Below are 9486 nucleotides of genomic sequence, written 5' to 3' on the forward strand. Positions count from 1 at the left end.
CTCGGGTAGGTGGTGAGGATGATGATGAAATGCTTACCACTCAAGATTGGACTAATGTTAAAATTCTTTTAGATTTTTTAGAATATTTTCAAATTGCTACAAATGCATTTTCTGGGCAATATTATCCTACTATTTCAAACTGTTTAGTTTATATTGCAGCACTATCTGATTTGTTTGTTGAATTTAGTGAGGGTGGGGATATTTATGAACTTGCTATAAATGAAATGAAACAAAAGTTTAAAAAATATTTTTTTCATATCCCTTCCTATTTATGGTCTTGCTGCAATGCTAAATCCTACAATGAAATTGGGAGGTCCTCATTTTTGGTATTCAAATATTTATAAGGCTTTAGATCTTTCAAATGAGGAAATTGCGACACTTGCAGATGCAAAAGCTTCAATTAAGATTAACGCTCAAACAGTTTATAATGCTTATCAACTTGCCTTAGAGCATGCTAGGCCAACTATTCCAACCCCTACTTCGTCTAGCTCACAATCCTCTAAAAGAGTTGCGGGCTTAAAAGCTCTTAAATCTTGGACGGAGTTCAGGGGGTCTCAAGGTGAAAATTATGATGAAACTTCACATATAAATGAGCTTCAAGTTTATTTGTCTCAGGGACTTGAAAAGGAGAATCCAGACGGCTCTTTTGATCTTTTGGAATGGTGGAAGGCAAGGGAAAAACATTTTCCTGTTCTTGCAAGGATGGCTCGGGATATTTTATCAATTCAAGCTTCAACTGTTGCATCAGAGAGCGCTTTCAGTCAAGCAAGACTGCAAATAGGTGATCATAGAGCGTCTATGAGGGATAGCTTGGAAAAATCAGTATTGTTTAGAGATTGGATCCGCTCGGAAAGAAGAAACTTTGGAATTGCAGAAGCACAACCGGCGATAGATAAAGCTTATGAAGAAATGATAGCGGAACTTGCGGAGGATTCGGCTTTGCCCGGAAGTGGTGATGAACAAGCTTCTTTTCCACCACCACCAACGCAACCTCCTCCGAACCTTGAAGGATTTATGAGATTTGTTAGAGATAATACATAGAATAATATGTAACTTGTATTTTGGCACATCTTCCTTAGTTTTTTTCCTTCTAATGGTGGTATTAGTACCTTGTTGTGCTCATTCCATTGGGGGAAGGATGACTAAGAAAGATATGCCATTTTTTGGTAATAAAATTTATTGCTTCTACCCATGAGCTTCTTTTCGCAATATTTCTTTGTCTATACTTAGAATTGTTTATAAGCTACAATATATACATAATATACAATATATATACTACAAGAAAATATATAAGAGAATATATATACATAAGATACAATACATATACTACAAGACAATATATTATGCTACAATATATACATAATATACAATATATATACTACAAGAAAATATATAAGAGAATATATATACATAAGATACAATATAATATACTACAAGAAAATATATTATGCGAAAATATATACATAATATAACAAGACAATATATTATGCTACAATATATACATAATATACAATATATATACTACAAGAAAATATATAAGAGAATATATATACATAAGATACAATATAATATACTACAAGAAAATATATAAGAGAATATATATACATAATATACAATATATATACTACAAGAAAATATATAAGAGAATATATATACATAAGATACAATATATATACTACAAGACAATATATTATGCTACAATATATACATAATATACAATATATATACTACAAGAAAATATATAAGAGAATATATATACATAAGATACAATATAATATACTACAAGAAAATATATTATGCGAATATATATACATAAGATACAATATATATACTACAAGAAAATATATTATGCGAATATATATACATAAGATACAATATAATATACTACAAGAAAATATATTATGCGAATATATATACATAATATACAATATATATACTACAAGAAAATATATTATGCGAACATATATACATAAGATACAATACATATACTAAACGAAAATATATAAGAGAATATATATACATAAGATACAATATAATATACTACAAGAAAATATATTATGCATGACAATTTAGTGTTTTACTATTGTTTTGTTATTTTCTTTTTTGTCAAGCACTTTAATAATTAGATATACATATATACTACATATATATTTTTAATATAGCCATGATACTACAAGAATTTGTCTTAAAAAAAAAAAAAAGCCCGCTAGGCCCGCGAAGCCCACGAGCCCGGCACGTTAAGCACAAGACCATGTGGGCTTAGGCCCGTCACGGGCCGGTTCCACCCATTGAGCCCACGAAGACCGGGACCGCCAGGCCCAGGACCGCCAGAGCCCAGGACCACGAAGCCCGGGACCGCGAGGCCCGGCCCGTTAGGCCCACTAAGGCCCGGGCCCGGGACAAAATACAGCATTAGCACTAGGTGATGAGAGTCTGTGTGTAGCTACTATTATGCTAAGTCCGGGTAGTCTAGGACTCAAAAGCGTGCTTTATGTGATATTTTTGTAATTTTATGTTTAATTTGGATTGTTTAAAACATGATAATTATGGTAAATGATACTAATAAGAGAAACATTATCTACTTACCTCTTTTAAAGAGATGTTGATATTTCTGTGAGAAATTGCTCCCCAAATATATATTCTTGTCTTCCTGTTGTTGTGTTTAATTACATTTGACCGCGTCGCATGTCTGATTCGCGAGCGGAGTAATAGATGCATCTATGGTTCGCACCGTTCAACCCTCGACATTGCACAATTTACTTTTATGTTGGATCGGGCCATACGACCTCGTCACTATTTGCGCATGCTTTTACTCAGTATTTTTCTATGGATTGAGCTTTGTTATATGCCCTGAAATGTAAGTGCCAACTGTGATATTATCTAGGAAAGGACTTGTTATTCCCTGCTATAAACTATTAATTATTTGTACTATCCATGCGCAGTATGATTCATTTCTCATATTATTTGACCCTAGTAAGTGTCAAGTCGACCTCTCGTCTCTACTTCTTCGAGATTAGACAGGATACTTACTGGGTACATATTGTTTATGTACTCATACTACATTTCTGTACTTAATTGTATAAGATCTGAGGCAGGTACATCTGGTTACTAGTCTGGTACGCATTCTTGATCAGTGTCCGAGACTTCCACGGTGAGCTGCTCCCTTCCTGTACCGTTCAGCAATATGATGGAGTCTCTCTTTATTTTGGCTGTCTATTCTATTTTAGACAGTAGGATAGATTTATTCTTTTGTATATTCTACTAGTTGCCTATAAACTTGTGACACCAGGTCTTGGCACACATATTGGTAGACTATTCTTTTGGGTATTGTATAAATATTTTTGTACGTTAAAATTATCACATGCTTTTAACTTCAAATTTAGAAATTTTTGTACTTGTTTTAGTAAAGTGAAAATGAGAACTTATTAATACTTCCGCGTTGGCTTGCCTGACAAGGGTGTTGGGCGCTATCATGACCTATAGTGGAATGAGGTCGTGACAACATGGTATCAGAGCACTAGGTTCACGTAGGTCTCACAAGTCATGGACAAACCTAATAGAGTCTTGCGGATCGGTATGGAGACGTCTGTATTTATCTTCGAGAGGCTATAGGGTGTTAGGAAAACTACTCTTTATTCATTTCCTATCATGCAGTGGTTGGTATACTAAATTTCCCTCTTCTATTCTCTCACAGATATCGAGGACACTCACAGCTGATGTTCCAGACCCGGGAAAGGCTGCTCCTCCCATTGCTAGAGGCCGAGGCAGAGGCCGGGGGAGGGCACCAGCCCGAGGTAAGGGATGAGGGCGTCCCAGAGCTGTCCCGGTAGCACCACCAGCAGATCCTGTAGGAGATCCTATCATTGAGGAGCAGGGTGAGGTGCCCACAACTGAGCCTATCCCGGCGGACTTTATGACAACACCGGGTTTCCAGGAGATCATGGGCCGTATGCTGTGGTTCATGGACACCATGACTTAGGTTGGTTTATTTCTAGCGGATCTAGCTACATCACAGGAAGGAGGGGGAGCACAGACCCCTACTGCTCAGGCTCCTGGTCATGCAGCTGTAGTGTATCAGACTCCAGGTGCACTACCCGCAATGGGGCTCATCCAGTTGCTGTAGTGGTGCCCGAGCCCATTCCAGTTACAGATGGTTACCCGCAGAAGTTATTGGATAGATGGACTAGACTTCACCCTATTGTCTTCACGGGTGAGCGTTATGAGGATGCCCAAGACTTCATAGATAGGTGTAGGGACAGACTGCACAACATGAGGATATTGGAGTCGCATGGGGTTGACTTCACTACTTTTCAGCTGGAGGGCAGGGCCCGTAGATGGTGGCAGTCTTATGTTCTTGGCAGGGCAGCAGGTTCTCCTCCCATCACTTGGGGTCAGTTCACACATTTATTCTTGGACAAGTATATTCCACCCTATGAGAGGGAAGAGATGCGGTATCAGTTTGAGCATCTTAATCTGTCTGTGACCGATTATAAGGCAAGGTTTTCTGAGTTGTCTCGCCATGCACTCATGATACTTCCTATGGATGCAGAGAGAGTGCGGAGATTTGTTGCAGGGTTGCACCCCGGTATTCGAGCTAGCATGGCCCGAGAGGTGGAGATGGGTACTAAGTATCAGCTAGTGGTGGAGATTGCTCGCAGGATTGAGGGTTATCACCAGAGGGGTAGAGATCAGATTCATCAGGATAAGAGGGCCCGGTTTTTTGGAGAGTTCAGAGGTGCCCCAGCTAGGAGTAGAGGGCACTCCGGGAGAGGTCAGCCCAGCAGGCCCCCATATTCAGTAGCAGCATCACCTCCCCGAGGTGCTCCAGTGAGGCCTTATTTCAGTGCGATGTCGGAGAGTTCTTACCGTCCACCAGCTATTCACGGTTCCTCCGGCGGGTATTCTAGTCATCAGGTTTCTTCCAGTGCTTACTTCAGTTCCATGTGTGACGACCCGACCAGTCGTCTCCTGAGTTACCACTCCGTTTTCTCCATTTCTGCTTCTTTATGCTTTGATTATCTGTGTTATGTGGTATCAGGTTGGTCATATCGAATCTGGAATAATTTTGGTAAGGTTTGAGACACTTAGTCTCTTTTAAGGAAGTTTAAGTTGGAAAAGTCAACCAGATGTTGACTTATGCGTTAGAGGTCTCGAATGTGAGTTCCGGTGTTTCGGTTAGCTTCAGGAGGTAATTTGTGACCTAGGAGCGTGATCGGAATGAAATTTGGAGGTTCATAGTAGATTTAGGCTTGAATTGGCGAAGTTGATATTTTGGCGATTTCCGGTTGGTAGGCGAGATTTTGATATATGGGTCGGAATGAAATTCCGAGAGTTGTGGTAGTTTCGTTGTGTCATTTAAGATGTGTGTGCAAACAGGTCATTCGGGTGTGGTTTGGTTGAGTTTTTGATCAAAAGCAGAATTCAGAAGATTTTAGAAAGTTTGGCTTGAATATGATGTGTTTTGGTCGATTTGATGTTGTTTGAGGTGTTTTGAAGATTGGTAAAAGTTTGAATAAGGTATTAGGATATGTTTGTGCTTTTGGTTGAGGTCCCGGGGGCCTCGGGGTGATTTCGGATGGTTAATGGAGAAGTTTGGAATTTGTTGAAGCTGCTAAAATTGCTGCTTCTGGTATTTTCGCACCTGCAGATTGGGGACCGCAGGTGCGGCGCCGCATAAGCGGAAGGTTGGCCGCAAAAGCCGAGTTTGGAGAGGTCGTTAGGAACCACAAAAGCAGTTGGAATACCGCATCTACGATGGCGCAGATGCGGAAAGGGGAGTTTAAGTGAGGACCGCAAATGCGGTGGTTTTGACCGCAGAAGTGGTACCACAGAAGCGGTACCGCAGAAGTGGAAATATAGTTGCAGATGCAAAAATGTCTGGGTAGAAGGTATAAATTGTGGCCTTTGCAAATTTGAGCTATTTCACCATTTTTATCTCGGCTTTGGAGCTGTTTGGGCGATTCAAAAGAGGGATTTCAAGGGAATTTCATTGAGATACGGAATTTGGACCTAAAACTCGTTCCTATGCTAATATTTCACAGATTAGAGCTAGAAATCATGGAAATTAAGGGTGAAACTTGGGGAAAACTAGGGCTTGGAAACTTAGACTTTTGCTTGGGGATTAAGTACCATTTGAGGTCGGCTTTCAGAGAGCGCTAGTATGATGATCCGCATTTGCTTGTCCTTAAGGACAAAGTTAAGCACGATGATACCAGAGATGTGAACATTAGTGATGATAGGGTGTTGAGGATGTAGTGCCGTATTTATGTGCCCAATATGGATGGGCTTCGGGAGTTGATTCTGGAATAGGCCCATAGCTCACGATATTCCATTCATCCGAGTGCCGCGAAGATGTATCAGGATTTGAGGCAGCACTATTGGTGGAGGATAATGAAGAAAGACATTGTGAAATTTGTAGATCGGTGTCTCAATTGTCAGCAGGTGAAATACAAGCATCAGAGACCGGGTGACTTGCTTCAGCGGATAGATATTTCAGAGTGGAAGTGGGAGAGGATCACTATGGATTTTGTAGTTGGACTTCCACGGACTTTGAAGAAGTTCGATGCTATTTGGGTAATTGTGGATCGGCTGACCAATTTCGCGCACTTCGTTCCTGTGTATACTACCTGTTCTTCAGAGCGGTTGGCAGAGATCTATATCCGAGAAATTATTTGTTTGCATGGTGTCCTAGTTTCCATCATTTCAAATAGGGGCACTCAGTTTACATCACAGTTTTGGAGGTCTTTGTAGCGAGAGTTGGGTACTCAAGTTGAGTTGAGCACAGGTTTTCCCCCTCAGACGGGCGGGCAGTCTGAGCGCACTATTCAAATATTGGAGGACATGTTGAGTGCTTGTGTCATTGATTTCGGAGGGTCATGGGATCAGTTTCTACTGCTTGCAGAGTTTGCTTATAACAACAGCTACCAGTTGAGTATTCGGATGGCTCCATATGAGGCTTTGTATGGGAGGCGGTGTAGATCTCCAGTTGGTTGGTATGAGTCAGGTGAGGCTAGGCTATTGGGGATTGATTTGGTGCAGGATGCCTTAGAAAAGGTGAAGGTGATTCAGGAGAGACTTCGTACAGCACAGTCGAGGCAAAAAAGTTATGCTGATAGGAAGGTTTGAGATGTGTCCTACATAGCTGGTGAAAAGGTTCTGTTGAAGGATTCGCCCATGAAGGGTGTTATGAAATTTGGAAAGAAAGGGAAATTGAGTCCACGGTTTATTGGGCCTTTTGAGGTGCTTTGGAGGATTGGGGATGTGGCTTATGAGCTTGTTTTGTCACCCAGCTTGTCGAGTGTGCATCCGATATTTCATGTTTCTATGCTCCGAAAGTATATTGAAGACATGTCTCATGTTTTGGATTTTAGCACGGTTCAGTTGGATGATGATTTGACTTATGATGTGGAGCTAATAGCTATTTTGGGTCGTCAGGTTCGAAAGTTGAGGTCAAAGGATATAGCTTCAGTGAAAGTGCAAAGGAGAGGTCAGCCCGTGGAAGAGGCTACCTAGGAGACCGAGCGGGAGATGCGAAGCAGATATCCTCACCTGTTTGAGGCTTCAGATATGTTTCTTGATTCGTTCGCGGACGAACGTTTATTTAAGTTGGGGAGAATGTGACGACCCGACCAGTCGTCTCATGAGTTACCACTCTGTTTTCCCCATTTCTGCTTCTTTATTCTTTGTTTATCTGTGTCATGTGGTATCGGGTTGGTCGAATTGAATCCGGAATGATTTTGGTAAGGTTTAAGACACTTAATCTCTTTTAAGGAAGTTTAAGTTGGGAAAGTCAACTTGATGTTGGCTTATGCGTTAGAGGGCTCGAATGTGAGTTCTAGTGTTTCAGTTAGCTTCGAGAGGTGATTTGTGACCTAGGAGCGTGATCAGAATGAAATTTAGAGGTTCGTAGTAGATTTAAGCTTGAGTTGGCGAAGTTGATATTTTGGTGATTTTCGGTTGGTAGGCGAGATTTTGATATAGGGACCGGAATGGAATTCCGAGAGTTGCAGTAGTTCCGTTGTGTCATTTGGGATGTGTGTGCAAAATTTCAGGTAATTCGGACATGGTTTGGTTGGATTTTTGATCAAAAGCGAAATTCATAAGATTTTAGAAAGTTTGGCTTGAATCCGATGTGTTTTGGTCGATTTGATGTTGTTTGAGGTGTTTTGAAGATTGATGCAAGTTTGAATAAGGTATTACGATATGTTCGTGCTTTTGGTTGAGGTCCCAGGGTCCTCGGGGTGATTTCAGATGGTTAACGGAGAAGTTTGGAATTTGTTGCAGCTGCTAAAATTGCTGTTTCTGGTATTTTCGCACCTGTGGATTGGGGACCGCAGGTGCGCGCCGCATAAGCGGAAGGTTGGCTACAGAAGCGGAGTTTTGAGAGGTCGTCAGGAACCGCAGAAGTGGTTGGAATACCGCATCTGCGATGGCGCAAATGCGGAAAATATATCGCAGATGCGGAAAAGGGGAGTTTAAGTGAGGACCGCAGAAGCAGAAATATAGCCGCAAATGCGAAAATGTTTGGGTAGAAGGTATAAATTGTGGCCTTCGCGAATTTTGAGCTATTTCACCATTTTTATCTCGGATTTGGAGCTTTTTCGGCGATTCGAAAGAGGGATTTCAAGGGAACTTCATTGAGGTAAGGAATTTGGACCTAAAACTCGTTCCTATGCTAATATTTCACGGATTAGAGCTAGAAATCATGGAAATTAAGGGTGAAAATTGGGGAAAACTAGGGCTTGGAAACATAGACCTTTGCTTGGGGATTTGAAGGACCATTTGATGTTGGATTTCAGAACTTTTGATATGTATGAACTCGTGGGGAGATAAGGAATCTGTTGATGTAAAAATTATTGAATTCCGAGACGTGAGACCGAGGGTCGGGTTTTGGTAATTTCGGGTTTTGTGTTGTATTTTGATTATTTTTGCTTGGGCTTCATTTCCTTAGCATATTTTGATGCCGTGATTCTGATTTTGGATAGATTTGACATGAGTGGAGGCCGATTCGAGGGGCAAAGGCGTCGCGAGCTAGAGATTTGACTGGTTCGAGGTGAGTAATGATTGTAAATGATGTTCTGAGGGTATGAAACCCCAGACTTGCACATCGTAGTGCTATATTGAGGTGAGGCACGCGCTTGATGACGAGCGTGAGGTCATGCACCGTTGGGGATTATGACTTAGTCCGTCACGGATGACTATTTTACCCCGTATTTGACTGAAATCTATTTGCTATCATCATGATTTGGGCTGAATGTCATATTTGGGCCTTGTGCCAACTACTTGAACCCTTCGGGTATTTTTACTGGTATTTCCTCACTATTTTGACTTTATACTTGAACTCAGTCATGTTATATTTCACTATTTTTCGTACTCAGCCATGTTTACTCTGTTTTAACACTTACATGATCTTTTTAAATGATATTTTGGGCTGGGAAACATGTTTTACCACTGCCCGAGTGGCTTGTGAGGATTTTTGACTAAGTA

The sequence above is a fragment of the Nicotiana tabacum genome, chromosome 3 (genome assembly GCF_000715075.1).
Source record: "Nicotiana tabacum cultivar K326 chromosome 3, ASM71507v2, whole genome shotgun sequence".
Lineage (NCBI taxonomy): Eukaryota > Viridiplantae > Streptophyta > Magnoliopsida > Solanales > Solanaceae > Nicotiana > Nicotiana tabacum.